Source organism: Canis lupus, chromosome 6 (assembly GCF_048164855.1).
Source record: "Canis lupus baileyi chromosome 6, mCanLup2.hap1, whole genome shotgun sequence".
Classification (NCBI taxonomy): Eukaryota; Metazoa; Chordata; class Mammalia; order Carnivora; family Canidae; genus Canis; species Canis lupus.
In genome coordinates, this window is record NC_132843.1 from 29181728 (window position 1) to 29197223 (window position 15496).

The window sequence follows — 15496 nt, forward strand, 5'->3', positions numbered from 1 at the left end:
CTAACCTGTAGCAAAGTCCTCCAGGCCCTGACTTGTGACTCTAGTGGTGGTCAGCTATAAGATACCAATTGATAGTCTTCCAAGAAAATACAGTTTCTGAAAGAAGATGAAGTAAGGTGTCATGGCCAGTCAGTGGCATGCAACTGCTTAACTTCAAAGGAGGAAAAAAACTACAAATATCCATGTTGCTCTACAGAAAAACACCATCAGTGAGAACCAATAAATGGCATGGCCTTGCTGCGCTATATTGGGTGACTGTATCAGAGACATGGGGGCACATATCCTTGGGATGAAGTAGATTTAGGGATCTGCCAGGCTTCTACCACCAAAAATAACAAGTGTGAGAAGTGATATGTCTCTTTTAAAACCTAGTTTTCCATCAGGGTGTTTATTTTCTATGGTGATGATCACAGTAATATTTTCAGTGTTCATAGTATTTTGACAGTTTTCACTGCATTGTCTCTTGTACGACACATATGACACGCAGAGAACAGGAAGTATTACCCCAGATCTTTAAAACTATTGGAGTCCCAAGATGTTAAAGATATTTACTTAAGTGAATATCAAGACCTTTTAAAATGATTTTAAAGACTTCCTAGTGCCCTTTAAGTCATTTTGGTTTTAGAATTTACATGTAAGAGAGAACCCTGAATGCCAAAATTTACTCAAGTTTATAATATAAAAATGAATTATTCATGGAAGATTTTAATATGAAACTGGACTTTCTTTCATCCTAATATCAATTAATCAATTAAAAAGTAATAAAAAATTATTTAATGTCATAGGTGCAGGAATGGTGAGGGGCAGTTTCTTACAAGGATTTTAGTAACATCAATTTTATTTTAAAAATCAACAACTGGAAATTTTTGTTTGAGGTATAATTATAAAGAAAAATATTACAAAGCCAAATGAATATTGCTTTTGAACTCTTGTTTTTATGATTTTCTTATAGATTATGAGTGGATAACCCCACTTTCTTATTTTGCATTGCTCTTATGAGTGGTGGAGATCATGTATCTTCTGAATAACCTGGCCCATTGGCTGTTCTAACTCCATATTGGTATCTTTCTGAAATATTCCAGCTTTTCTATCATGGGCAGAAATTTCTGACCCTATTTGCTTACAACTGACCTGTTACTCCCCACATTCCACAGTGACTTTTTTTAAATACACAATCTTGTTAATAGGATTTGACCATTTCTAGCATCAATAGTGAGGTGCACCACTCACTGGTCATTCATGTTATTTTTTGTTAATCCTAACTTCCTGGGATTTTCTGAATTCCAAATACTTTGCTTTTGGATAAATCCAGAGAGGTGAGTTAGACTTGTCTTTCTTTCTCTAAGGGACAATCATTTGGTCCCACTCATCTTCTTGGGAAGTTGATTTTCCTATAAACCCATGGGAAAGTGTTTGTGCTAACAATAGGAGGTTGGAAGATATCACTTACTTTTCTTTCCAAAGAAGTTCATGTTACAAGAGCTGAGATCTATAATAGCCAAGGTAATCTGCCATATGCTGTTAGGTGCACTTGGACAATTTCTTCTACCAAATATTCTAGGCAAGAAAAATCTGTTTAAAACATGAAGCAAATGAAACATGCTTTGTATCTTTTTCCTGCTAGGGAGACTTTTCCTCATAAAGGGCTCAGCATCCAAGTGGCCATCACCATAAATCTGGTATCACAGCTTTGGAGCAGTGAGCATAGTACCGTGGCTCGCATGAGGAGACACTCCTACCTGACTCCAGGTTGCCATTTAGGGCCCTACTCCACCAACAAGATCCTAGTAATTGAACTGGAGGGAATAAGCACATTGAAATATCATTCATTAATCCAGAAATTCTTAAGAAATAATGTGAAAACGTGATCTACGGGAAACAGAGTGGTTGCTAATGCTAAGTTCAAGTTCCCAAGGAGTTTTCAAACTAACAGGCCAAGTCAAATTCTGGGAATCATGATTTTCTACAAAGAAAACACTAAAGGTTTAGATTCAGCATTCTAGGGAAGGCTTGACTTAGGGTTCATTGTTAAGGCAGAAAATCTTAGAGTTTGGAGAGGATCACAAATAACCACACTAATTATCCCATGGTAATTAGTGACATTTATATTTATAACAAAGTATGAAAGGAAGAGGCCAACAATGGGACCATGGCACACAATGGTTTATTTTATTTCTTGGTATGTATTCTCTGTCTTTTCTGAGTTTTTTTTTCGAGTATTGTTTTTTGAAACTAGGGGAAAATATGATTTTAAAAAAAGTCTTCCTTGAAGAAATGGCAATTCATGTTGGGGCTATATACTATGAGAAAGATACAGCTGATGCACTTCAGAACATTAAAGGTCTAAGGAACTACAGAGAGTAGCTGGGGCACTACATTCTTACAATAATATTTTCCTGTTATCATAAGGTTAGCCCATTGCTATGTGCCCATCTCTGCACCAAGAACCATGAGGTTCCTCATTCACGGCAAGCCTTTAAAGAGGAGACAGACACATGGTGGAGATGGTGCTGCATTGTATAATATCAGCAAATATCAACATTTGTAATGACAATTCCATGGGTTAGTGAAGTGCAGAGAAGCTAAAACCCAGGTTGTTCAATTCTGGTTGATAATCTTATTCCAGAATAATCTCACTAGTGTTTATCAAATTCGGACTTCATTCTCCTTTTATTAATTTATTTTTATTAAATAAATTATGCATTGAGAGTCTACCAGACACAATACCCCAAACCGAACACAGTTCACTCAAAAAAGACTGAACACGATGGAAATGCTATCTGCCCTTCCAGACGTCATGGTCAGCTCATGGCTCCACATGGCTAACTCCACCACGGTATTTTAACTGGCCCAACGCAGACCAGTCTAAAAGATAATGCTCCAGAGAAATTCCTGAGAATTGTCAAGTGATAATACTGTGACCCAGTAGTCCTTTTCCTCAGAACTGAGAACAACTTCTCTTTGTAATATTCTTCAATGTCAGAAGGTTACGAATGTTTTAGAGAATCTACAGAAAACAAAACAAGGGAAGACAATATATTAGAAGATTCACAAAGTTTTGGAAATAAATTCGTGAACCTTTATAGCAGTGGTCCAGCTTGGAGGGTCTTCTTAATGTCTTCAGCATATATTATACTAATTTGTTCCCCTGATAAAGAAAGAAGCTCTCCATGTTAGAGGCAGGGAACCACTCATACTAACAGAACCAAGGACTGATTTTATGGGACAGAATCCTTCAAAGAAAGAAAAAAAAAATGTTGCTGCTTGAATTATATACCATTTGATTCAACAGGGCTTACTAAATGCCTTTGAAATGCAGGAGATATGCAGAAGATCCAAATATGAATGAGATAGTCCCTCCTTTAAGGGACTTTAGGGACACAGGATACAAATAACTTTCAACTCCATGAAAACAGTGAATAGCATCTAAAACAGTATGTGACACATAGTCTGTGTTCAGTAAACATTTTTGGAACAAATAAGATATAATATGCCAAGTGTTGAAAGCATGGTCTGAATAAGTCACTGGTTATTCAGAAAATGAAGATTTTAAACCTAATTGGAAGAGGCAGTGCAAGTTTCATAAAGGGAGAGCCTTGGGACATACATGGGAAAAGATAGATGGAATTTATGGAAGTGGAAAGGAGATGGAAGGATGCTTCAGAAGAGAGGATGGCATGAGTAATGGAGACGGCCTAGGACAAGACAAGACAAGACAAGAGGAAGCTCAGACTAGAGAACTGGCTGGGCCATTTTATGGTGGGTGAGAGACATCCAGATTGAGGTAAAGATGACAGATGATGGCTTGCCTTTCCTTTGGCCTCCCTTCGTTGTACTTTAATATTGATAATGCTGTAGAAGATCATAAAAGTCATAGTTTTAGTGAATCAACTATGCAGTTGTTAGCAATTCTTGTTCTGGACCAAACTTCATATTTTTTTCCAGTCTCTCCCTCACATCTCTTTTATTTTTATGTCATTCGACACCCTTCTGTGTTTCTCTCTCCAACTTTCCCTCTCTCCCCAAATTACAGTTTGGTGGAGTCTAAAATAGTAAAGTGACACGGTTTGGGAAGGAGGGTGTGCCTCTCTATCGCATAATACTCTGATGGAAAGAAATGTTAAAATATATTGATCCATTCACAGTCAGGTTTTCCTTATATGCTTTTGAGGAAGATGAGAGAATGTCATACAAATGGTACCTGAGTGAAAAAATCAGTGCAAAACCCCATTCTGTGTTTCCTAGGAGTCAAGCTTCTCATTTTTCTATCACAGGAGAGATTTCAATGTCTTGAATCTTTAGAATGAGTATTTTTTTTTTTTTTTTTACCAACCCACAAAGGGAGGGGACGGAAAATTTTAAAAAATGATTTGTTAGTTGTGGTAGTCACATCTGGGATAAATTGGGCCAATGTAGCCCAGTGACACACGAAGTCCCAGAAGTTTCTCTTATTAACTTTCCAGGCATTCTGCCATTACTGAGCCTTCCCATATCACTTACTGAAATGCAGGAAGGCACAAGCTGTTCTCTGGTCATCATTGTTTTTAAGGTCCTAGCTTTCTTCTCTGTTTCTCACATTCTGGTTCCTCTCTGTTTCAGGTTTCCAGAACCATTGACTCTCGACCTCTGGTTCTGTTTCTCCTTAATAAAACTAGCCATTGTGTTCTTTTGGCACTCTAAATTGAACATGATCTGTGTCAATTTAGAGTAATATATCCTAGGGAAACATAGATTTTAACCCAAGCCAAAAATTTAAATTAAAGAAACTCTCCCTGAATTATTTAAGACTATGCTTTCTAGGTCCCTACTAATGCCCTGAGGGCCGAGAAGAATTATCTCTGAATTTGTTTTGACAAAGTTATTTGTTTTTATTCCTTAGTTCTTTCTTTTGAATTGCTAACAGTACATGAAGAAAGAATACAACAGCTAAAGTTGTAACTTTAAAATATCTATAACAGAATAAGACCAATTGGTGGATATCATATCAGACAAATGACTTGGCTGGACACTTTGATTTTCGCTTTTTCCTAAAAGCTATTCTTCCTCAATCTCCAGAAAGTACAGCCATGAATTGGTGTCCAGATGGGCTCTATTTCAAGAGATAACTAGGGGAAGGCCCAAGGACCCCAACGCAATGGGATTACACCTTGTCTTGAACAGATGGCAGAGCCAGAGACCTGAGATTTTCTAAAATGCAACCAAAAGGACCATTTTGTTTTAGTGTAAATGTGTTAAATATCAACATTAATAGAGAATGCTCTTCAGAAGCTAACTTCAACATTGACATGGTGTGGGAGGAATTAGAACTCCTTGTATTACCTGATGCTTAGGTGAAAAAGTGTGCAAAATGGTCCTTTAAGAGGGTAGTACTGAGCCTAGGACAGGTAAAAGAAATATAAATAAACCAACATAATCACAACCTGGCTACTCCAGGATCATTGGTCAAGGCTAAATGCAAGCATATTCCCTGAGCAAAATGTTAGGCGTATATGCCCTATAACCCTTTGTCCCATTTCCCCTTGATCAGGTAGGCTACTGAATAGGGCAGTGGAAGGTCAGAAAAGGTAAGATCTAGGTTAGGGTGAGACAGCCCTCTCATTGGTTTGTGCAAGGTGTAACTTAGGCCTACCTTTTAGGTAATCACTGATATGGAATCCACTAATCTACAAAGAAGTGTTCACACACCCATCTCTATGCCTTTTCTCATGTTGATCCTCCCCATCCCATCTACCCCATTGAATCAAACCCTCACCAGCCTTTAACGTCTCTTCCAAGAGGCCTTTAAAAAAACACAACACAAAACTATCATGCTGTACTATCAATTCTTGTTTCATTTATTATCCATTGCACTCACTGGGAATTTTTTCTTGGGCTTTGTTATTAGATATGTTTTGTAAATATATCTAACCTACAAAAAACAATTTCTGGGCTCCTGAAGTCAGATGAACTCATGTATTTCTTTGTCTTAGATCCTTCCTTTAATTGCTTAGCACATAGATTAGTATGTATGTATGTATACATATAACATTATATATACACATATATATTATCCAAATCTATATAGATGCATAACATATTTCCTTCATAACCAGTATATATGTACATTACAGAGAACTCAATTATGACTCGATATGAAGTATAAAGTATGAAGCTTTGGCAATGATAAAGTTTTTTTTAATGATAAAGTTTAGTAATGAAATATGATTTTCTTTTCCAGATTTTAGTGCACTCCATTCATCCATCCATCATTAGACTGTGTTTCCCCAGAGATGATAAGATGTGACTGCCTGAAGCAAATGCATATTATCTCTTCCCTGGTAAACCTTTCCCTCTTTCCAAAATGAGTTGTGCTCGGTACCAGGGAAAGAAACTTCGAAATTCCCTTTACTGCTCTATAAAGCCTAGAGCCAAGAACAAGAGGTAAGTAGCCTGTTTCTTGTTTAATTTTCTCTGTCTTTTCCCACAACACTTTGACTCCTCTGAATCCTTCAGATTTCAAGCAAAAGGTACATTTGAACTTATGCCAAGGCTTCTGAGCCTTATCATAACCAGCACCATTCCACATGGGAAAGAAAAAGTTAATAAAATGCCCTTCTAAGAGACACCACTAATTCTTATAAATAGTTCATTTTTCTCAAGAAATTCCCCTTCTCTCCTCGGATCTTGTATGTCTACACACAGAGAAGAATGGGAGAAGTCTGCCATGTGCCTATTCTTGCCAGGTTCTTTCAAGTCTGTTAAATAAATAAATAAATAAATAAATAAATAAATAAATAAATAAATAAATTTTCTCTCAAGTTTTTAGTAGCTATAAAGTCTGTTATTATTCTCTTCAATGACTACCTGTTAGAGTTCTAGGGAATTATTAAAATGAAGATTTTGAAGAGGAATAGAACTTGTTTGGAATAAGGGAACTAATTAATTTATGATGCATAGTTATACATTTCACTAGAAGTGTTCAAGCACAGTATATATATATATATATACACAAGGGGCAGTATATATATACTGTCTGTGTGTACGCGCACGCACGCATGTGTGTGTGTGTGTGTCTGGTCACTCTATTGCTCCTGATTCATATTTATTTGAAATTTACATCAATATTTTCTATTGCATGGACATATATCTCATTTGACAGTGGATTTAACTTAAATTCATGCTTCATGAATCACCCATACTCACAAGTTTTGGCATTATCAAGAAAAACTTTCTAGTGGACATGATTATATTCATTTAGCTGGACATTTGGATATTTCAGTTGATTCAGCCATTCATGGGAAAGGTCCAGCAAATGCCCCTAATTTGACATTGTTAGTTGTGGGCTGTTTTTTTCTCCTGTATCAACCACTGTGGCTAATTAGGCAGCAGATTCGAATCTTCATGAATTTTTCAGGCTGATGCGTGTTCCTTCCCAAGGCTAATTTGCTATTATCAGAGGAATGACTCTGGTATACATTGTTGGTGGTGTCTGACCTTATTCCCCTATTCAGATTGAAATTAGTTGAGGGACTGTGGCCAAGGAGGTCATTTGGTAAATCATCTTGCAGAAAACAGGTCTGCTTTAGAGAATGTCCTTTTCTTGCTCCCCTTCATAGCATAGCCTAGCTTCTGCTGCTGCAGGGCTCTATCAAGATGGAATAAGATTCAATAAAACTTTTACCCAGGATTTCAGAAACTTAAAAAATTCAGTAGAGAAGCTAGTTATAAAACTTGCGTAGAGGACTAGAATAATTCCATTCTATGAGCTTCCTGTGCTAACAATGAAGAGGATTTGGCATATAACAGCAAGGGGCAGAATTTTGTATAACTGAATGAGAATAAGGAAAACTGCTTTATTTTGTGATTTGCCTTATTAGGGATGTTGAAGAGTCCAGGTTTCCTGGGATGGCAATGTAAGGTCATCCCACTTAACCTTCTCCTCTGGACACAGAGGAGAAAGGCAGAGTACTAATCCACCCCCCTAGAAGTTGTTGTTTTCCAATTACAACTGATTAGTGGTTGGGATTATTAATAAGAATCACACAACCATTTATGTCTTTTGAAAGTCATCAGTACTAATTTCCACAAATTGGTTGCAATTTCCAATAAGAAAATACCAATTAATTCATTCACTAAGAATTGTAATGAGTTAGCCCAGTGGAGACTGACATGGCAATAAGAGCAGAGAAGTAGCATTCAGGACTTCAAGGTTATAGATTACTTTTGGCAGTCCTCAGTACTTTGGATTTTCACCTTACCAGATTTTTTTTTAAGACAAGGTTCCTTACAAGACATGAAGAAAATATCTCATATATGACTATTACAATCTCCCTCCCCCCCATTTTTCCCCTTTAGTAATTTTCTTTTCCAATTTTTCACTGGGAAGAGACAATATGGTATTTAGCCCCTTTTCTCCCTCATGATTTATATATAATTAGGAGCTCAGAAATGTTATCCTTCAGTTCTAAAAGAAGCTGCTATATTGGAATACAAAGGGTCATTTTAGTTATGGGTATACAGACTTTTTAATTAAAAATTATTTTATTGCTTTTGTTAAGTAATTAAAATTTACAAAGTGATTTCTCACAAATATTTATTAATATTAAGTTGTTTTTGGCATACACCAGTAAATTGCAAGCAATTGCTTTACTCTGCATGTGTAATTAAAATGACTAAGTAATTATATTTTTTCCTTGAGTATAGTTGACACTATCACATTTTTCTAAGTTTGGCTTCATTTTTATTTCCATTAGTGAATGCTTCATAGAAGGCAAGATAAGGAGTGTCAGTTAGCAAGGAGGAAAGCTGCTTCTCTTACTGAGCTTTTGAGAAATACAAGCAGATATTGTGTGCCATGTTTATAGTCTCATGTGCTTTGTTTTCCTAGATACCTTTCCTCTTCCTTTATCTACCTGTCTTGCATGTTTCCTTTATTATCTGGATAGTTATTTGAACATTGCTAGAATGCATATCTTAACTTAAAAATTCTTAATTTTATATATTTAGATTTTTATTCAAATTGGAACAAATAGGTGGTGTGTGTATTCAACTATACCTTTTGCACTGCTAAGTCCTTACCATTTTCCTCTCTCTTGTTCTTCTTCATATATTATCAGTTTCCTTGCATTCCTCTGTATCATAAGCAAAGGCCCCAGTGTGCAGGCTCCATGTCATGTACAGGGATTTCTGTGCTTATCAACTTATACTTCTTACCTCCTTAGGAGCTCAGTATCAGATGGAGAGAAGTTTGAATCAGCATGATGGTTTCTTCCCAAAATAAAGGAGAAAGGAAAGTAAATGTGAAACAGCACACCTAGAAACCTCTAGTGTCCTTTACCACAATGTAGGATGGCAGACTGCCCATGCAGTGAAGGTTAGGTAGTGGTACAGTCTCACACTGAGAGAGGACCCATTGGGGAATATCTCAGACAATGAAGGCAGAGCCCAGGACTCCACTCTAAGTGATGCTGGCTCGAAGTGTGGGTGAGATGCTGGCAGAAAACCTAGTGGAGGAGTTTGAGATGAAAGAGGATGAGCCCTGGTATGACCACCAGGACCTCCAGCAAGGTCTCCAACTTGCTGCTAAACTTGGGAAGACATTACTGGATTAGAACACAGATTTTTTTTTTTCTTGTTACCGATTTTTTTTTTTTTTTTTAGAGAGAACTCTTTAAAATAAAAAGGTGGAGAGGCGGAGGCCTGGGACTGCATGTTATTCGGTGCCAGTAGGACTGCACAGTTACAGAGGTGCCTGTGGCTCTGGGTTTGAGAGAGAATTGGCATTCTGTGCCCCATGAGGCTGTGCTCCAGATTGCCACACTCCAGACCATGGGTGCTGAGCACACGGAACCCCCAGAGAGAATTAAGACACACAAGGTTTGCAGTTTCATTGTGTTTAGAGGAACAAAATGAGCAATTCTCTGGAACAACAGAAATAGGAGGAGCTTTCCCATAGTATTTGGAACAAGTCTTTCATAGCAAGAAAGTATGGCTGGATAGAATAACAGGGACCAGATATACCCTTTCACCTGAAACAACTCACTGAAAAAAAATGACAAAATTTCTAAAACAATGGTTTCCAAGAAGTGGGACCTCAGACAACAGACAGTGATTCGTGAAAGATGGGAAACAAATGAAGTAAGTCCTACAGTTTCAAACTTACTGCCTTGAGAGAGTTTCAAGATCTAGACCAGGAAAGGATAACTCAGAACTCAGTGGATATCCTGAACTGAGGAGTTGGGGTTGGGAATCTGAGGAAGTCCAGGTGACTAGAGTTTGCAGGGCACAGTAACACAGAGAGGAGAGAGCTGCTCAGAAAAGCACCCTGGACATCTGTAGAGGCTGACTGTGAGGATTCAGCAGAACACTGATCAGTGCGGGCCATAAGGAAACTGCTCCTGCCTGGGGAAGAAACCACCCCAAAGGACTACAGGAGCAAGTACCTGGTGCTCAAACAGGGGAAAAATAACACCCGTTTCCACCAGCCAGTCTGGCCACCTCAACATGTATGAGGTATTGGTAGAGCACACAGAGGAGTCTTGCCCTCGTGGTAAAGGATAAGCAGCCCTGGAGTAAATATTGCTGTGGTCTTGCCCAAAGATTCTTGAATGCTAGTCTCAAAAGAAGCAAGCTGTTTTAGGAATAACTCAGATTTTCAGGAAGCTAGTTTTTGGTGTAGGACGCTAGCTTTGGGCTAGTATTTGGATGGAAGCAGAAGAGAAGTCTGTATTGTGGAAGGCTCTGCATGGCTTGTCTTGAGTGCTGGTGAGAAATCATGGCTACAGATGGCTGTGAGAACTCACATACTTCACCCCACCACCAGCCATGATGAGAATCCCAGAGAACTCCAACCTGCCACCAGCAGCTGAGCTGGAGAATCTCCACATTCAGAGATGAGTAACAAACAGAAAAGCACTATCATTAAAAGTGATTAAAAGCACAGGAAAACCAGAAATGAGATATAACTAGAGAAGGATACCTCAATAATAGCACACATTCGAGAAGTTACCACAGATCAGCTGGAAAATATGACTGAAAAGATCACCAAGATTTTTGGGGAGTAGAAAACAAATGCTTTTATCAAATAAAAATCAAAGGTAGATCAATACAGAGGTGCCAGAGGCCCTGGAAGATAAAGCATGAGGCTAGAAGGAGATAGGACAAGGACTGGAGTAGCTTTCAAAATAAAGGGAAGAGAAAAACAAAACCATCATGGGAAGAAGGGCACACATACAGAACAAGGGCGAACAGACTGAAGAAAACAAACAAACAAATCAACAAGCAAACAAATGAACAATAGCCTTTAGAGATGTAGTGGTCACGATCAAGACTAGTAAACACAAAGAAATGGAATGAACAAAATTAAAAACAATGGAAATGGTGAATATGAAAGAGAAACTATGGAGTTTGAGTAAGCACAGGTAGGATCCATAAAGAAAAAGAATGAAATCCTGGATTAGAAAACTGTATTTAAATATTAAGAAGACTTGGGGCACCTGGGTGGCTCAGCAGTTGAGCCTCTGCCTTTGGCGCAGACTCTGATCCCAGGGTCCTGCTTCTCCCTCTGCCTTTGTCTCTGCCTCTCTCTGCGTGTTTCTCATGAATAAATAAATAAAATATTAAAAAAATAAATATTAAGAAGACTTTTCACAAATAAAGGAAGATTTGAATGTCTTTCAATAGTTCCTTTACTTCTTTCCATACCCAACCCAAGATTGGTCTTCTCCAAAAAGCCTTTTCACCAAGGGCACACGAATGACTATTCCGGCAGCGCAACTTGGTGGAAGTTATAATGTTTCTCTCCTCTAGTCATTACACTGGCTTTTGCTGCTGTTTTTAGTTTGGAGAGTTAAGCACTTGTGTGAGGAGTGGGGCTGCGGCTTCTTCTATTTAGGACCTCCTTTGTACTTTGTACAGACTATGTACAGAGCCAGTGCTGTGTAAACAAATGGAGCTAATTCATAAAACACAAATTCTCTTCATGCCTTAACACAAGGGTCTCTGGGTACCGATCTGACGTTCAGTTCTGTTACTGGAGTTGCTAGTTAGCCCCCTGATACTGATTTTCTGTTTTTCTCTTAAAGGTAAGTGAATAACTGAAGAAGGGCAAATATTTGATTAGGGCATTGGAAGTCAAAATGTACATTCCCCCCATTGCCAAATATTCTGATTCAGTTAAAGGCGGAGGTACAGTCTAGAATTTCGGACAAGGAGTGAGGGCATAGGAGTTGTCGTGCAGGGCTTATCATTGACTGGACCTGTGCCCTCAGATTAGTCACTTGATCTTTGTTATGTCATACCTCAGGGCTAGAACAGTTCCTGCTTCATAATAGACACTTGATAATTATGTTCTCAGTGAAAAAATAATTAGTCTCAGTTTCCTCCTATGTAAAATAAGACGTGTACTAACATGGTCTCTAAACACTGTTTTCACCATAAAAAAAAAATCGAAAAACTACCTGCTTTCCTCTGATTGGTAAGCATTTATGCTGTGTATTTTTAATTGAAGTATCTCAATGGTGCCTGTTGTCTCTATGGATGATATATTTGTCCCCACATGTATACATGTTCCATGTAGATTCAGTGTTCATCCTAACCTGCACAACTTTTGAGAACAGCCAGACAAAAAGTCCAGAGGGCACACTGAAGGATTCTTACAGGAAGCTTATAGCCTGTCTCCTTTGGCTAATTTGCAAAAGCATTTTTTGATTTAAAACAGAAGGAGGGCGAATCCCTGGGAGAAAACTCACATCCACTAATGTTCCTTCTGGAGTGAGTTATGAAAGAAAGCCCCAGATGGATTATAGACGAAGGTTAAACTTTGAGACACTAATTTATTGAAAAGGTAAAGATGAAAGAACAAAAGTGCCCTGAATGCTATGTCCATGTGTCCTTTTTGCTCCGTGCCCCATGCATTCCAGTAATTTAAGGATATCTAAAAGGAATATGCATTTCTGTTTAGGTGATTTCACATAGATCCCTAAAGAAAATTTTCTTTGGAAACAATCAAAATGATCATTCTAATCAGATTCTCCAGTTACACAAAAATAGACAAACTTTAAAGAAGATATTTCAATTTGAAAATAGCAAGTGTAGCAGAGCTGTTTGGGGGCAATGGAATCAAAGCCTACAGTGGTAATCTGGGAAAATATTTTTGAGTATGGTGAATTTGGTGGTGTTTGATACCATATCAAAGTGGGTAACTTTGAAGTTACCCACTATTTTCACGTTTCTGAAATCACTTTATAACAACAATGTCTTATAGTTACTGTGGGTCAGGTAAGAGTTGGGTCTAGCTGTCTCTGAATACCCATACATGGGCCTGGTTATTTTCCTGGTGCTGCAGCCTGACAGCTATAACTTCATAATATTTCAGTCAATACATCTAGTAAGGCCCTGCAAAGGATATGCAGACTGATCCTTTTCTGAAAAGCTTTTGTTGACACCATCTGGTAAGATTTAAAAAAGCACCTTCATCTAAACTTGCAAAATAGGGGGCAGTGGGTTGGAAGAAAGTTCTGGACACAATAATGGTACACTTTTAAGAAATGCTGCATCACCAACATGCTTGAGGAAGAGGACATAGAAGATAATAAATGTAAATCTTTAATCTTTATATATTTTCTAAATATCACTACTTTGATATCTGTCTTTGTTTTCTTTCTTTTCTTCCTAAATTTCAGGTAATAATCATGCATCCACACAGCTCTCATTTGGGAGTGTTGTCTGAGTGGCTGATGAAAAGTTGGTGATTAAATGAACTCTGGAGAACACATTAAAAAAAATCTTTATGGGATTCTTCAAAAAGTGCTTCTTTAAAAATGAGGTGTAGTAGATGAATACATTCAGGGCTCCACTTAATGGTTTCTGTATCCATACCCTTTGCAATGTAACTACATCAAGAATTGGGAATCCTTGTCTCCATTCCTTGAAGCTGGGCTGTGATGATGTTGACCAAAGAGATAAGGTGACAGGTGGTGATGTGCCACTTCTGAGATAGGCCTACAGAGGCCTTGCATGCTTATGCCTTCTCTCAGAATAGGCAGGCCTAGGATAGCCTGATGGAGTATGACAGACCATGTGGAAAAGAGGCCAGTTGTCCTATCAGAGGCATCCTAGACTACCCCATAGCCAGGCAACGCATGTGAGACGACTCAGACAAATGCAGCAGAGTTAGCTTACCTTACATATAGCTAACTGCAGACTTACACTTGAGCCCAGCCAAGAACAGAATTGTCCAACTGACCTACAGACTCATAAGCCAGTAAAAATGCTTATTGTTTTAAGCCACTGAGATATGGGGTGATTTGTTACACAGCAATAGCTCACTGATACATGAGGGGCAGCATATGTTTCTCACATAAAATCAGGTCATTGTGAAGTTCACGTCAAGATGCTTTTTCTGAAGGTGTTTTGAAGCTTTTGAATCCCACATATCCATCTATTTCTGCATTTCCCAGGAGTAGAAGCACTGAAATTCTGTAAGACAGGCTGCTCTTGAGATATTTTCAACTTAGCTGGAATCAGGATTTGCCAGAAATGTCGTGAGACAGCTTGTTTAAGTGAGATTTCCTGCTCAGTTTCCTTTTTTAAAAGAGAGAGAAGAAGAAAGAAAAAAAATAATGATTTTTGGATGGAGTTCATCTGTTCTGGACACATTTCGACATGTAGTGGAGGGGAACCAATATATAAGGATCTCTGAGTTCTTAAGAAACTTTGGCAAAGTCCTAAACCACCTGGGAATTCATAAGATTGAATGTTTGAAGTGTGATTTTAAATTAATAACACTGACATCACAAATTGCTCACACAAATCAGTCCCTCACTACTCAAAAATGTTCTGTTTACAGATTGCTCTGTCTTCCTATGGCTGTTTTTTATTTAGACTGGATATGTTCTTTTACTATCTTGCTTGTAAATTACTGGAAGATTGTCTTCATTTCTTTTTAGGCTTCACACTGAAAGGTGAGTTTTAGATACCTTACTGTTTGGTTAATATTTTACATTTCAATTTTTCAGTTCAAACCAGGGAACCAGAGAAGGGTATGAATAAAACTTAAGCTATAGGTGAACATTTAGAAAAAAGAAAGAGCAAAGGATGAATATGTATGAAACTTATTTAAAATGCCATATTTATGAGGAGAGGAAAAATATTGGAGCCTCGCTTTCCCTTTACATATTTTCAAAACACCACATGGGATTGAGTGGGACCAAGTGAAAAGTATAAAATTTGTTGAGTGTGGCGGGTGTTTTAGTGTGGCAGTGCAGTAAAAAGTTGGCAGTGTGAATCATCTGGGGCTGCGGGTAGGAAGATACACTGAGGCCTTGGGATTAAGGAAGAATGAGTTCTCTAGTGATTGGTTTTCAATGGAACACTCAACAGGATGTTTGCCCTCCTTCTATGTCAGTTTGTTTCACTTAGAGGCCAAGAGTACAGAGGCCACTAGTTGCTCCTCTGTGGGCCAGGACATGGGTTCGCAGCATCCTGACTTCCTCTCTGTCTGCTCTGTTCCTGTACC

The 15496-nt window shown here is 38.1% G+C and overlaps 1 long non-coding RNA gene across 1 annotated transcript in view; it reads left to right on the forward strand.

Moving 5' to 3' along the window:
- Positions 1 to 11651, forward strand: part of LOC140634676 (uncharacterized) — a 51225-nt gene extending 39574 nt beyond the window's left edge. The window contains exons 2-3 of the long non-coding RNA XR_012032070.1: positions 6218 to 6420; positions 9201 to 11651. This is a non-coding gene — a long non-coding RNA (uncharacterized lncRNA). The remainder of the gene's footprint in view (positions 1 to 6217; positions 6421 to 9200) is intronic.
- Positions 11652 to 15496: the final 3845 nt, after the last annotated feature.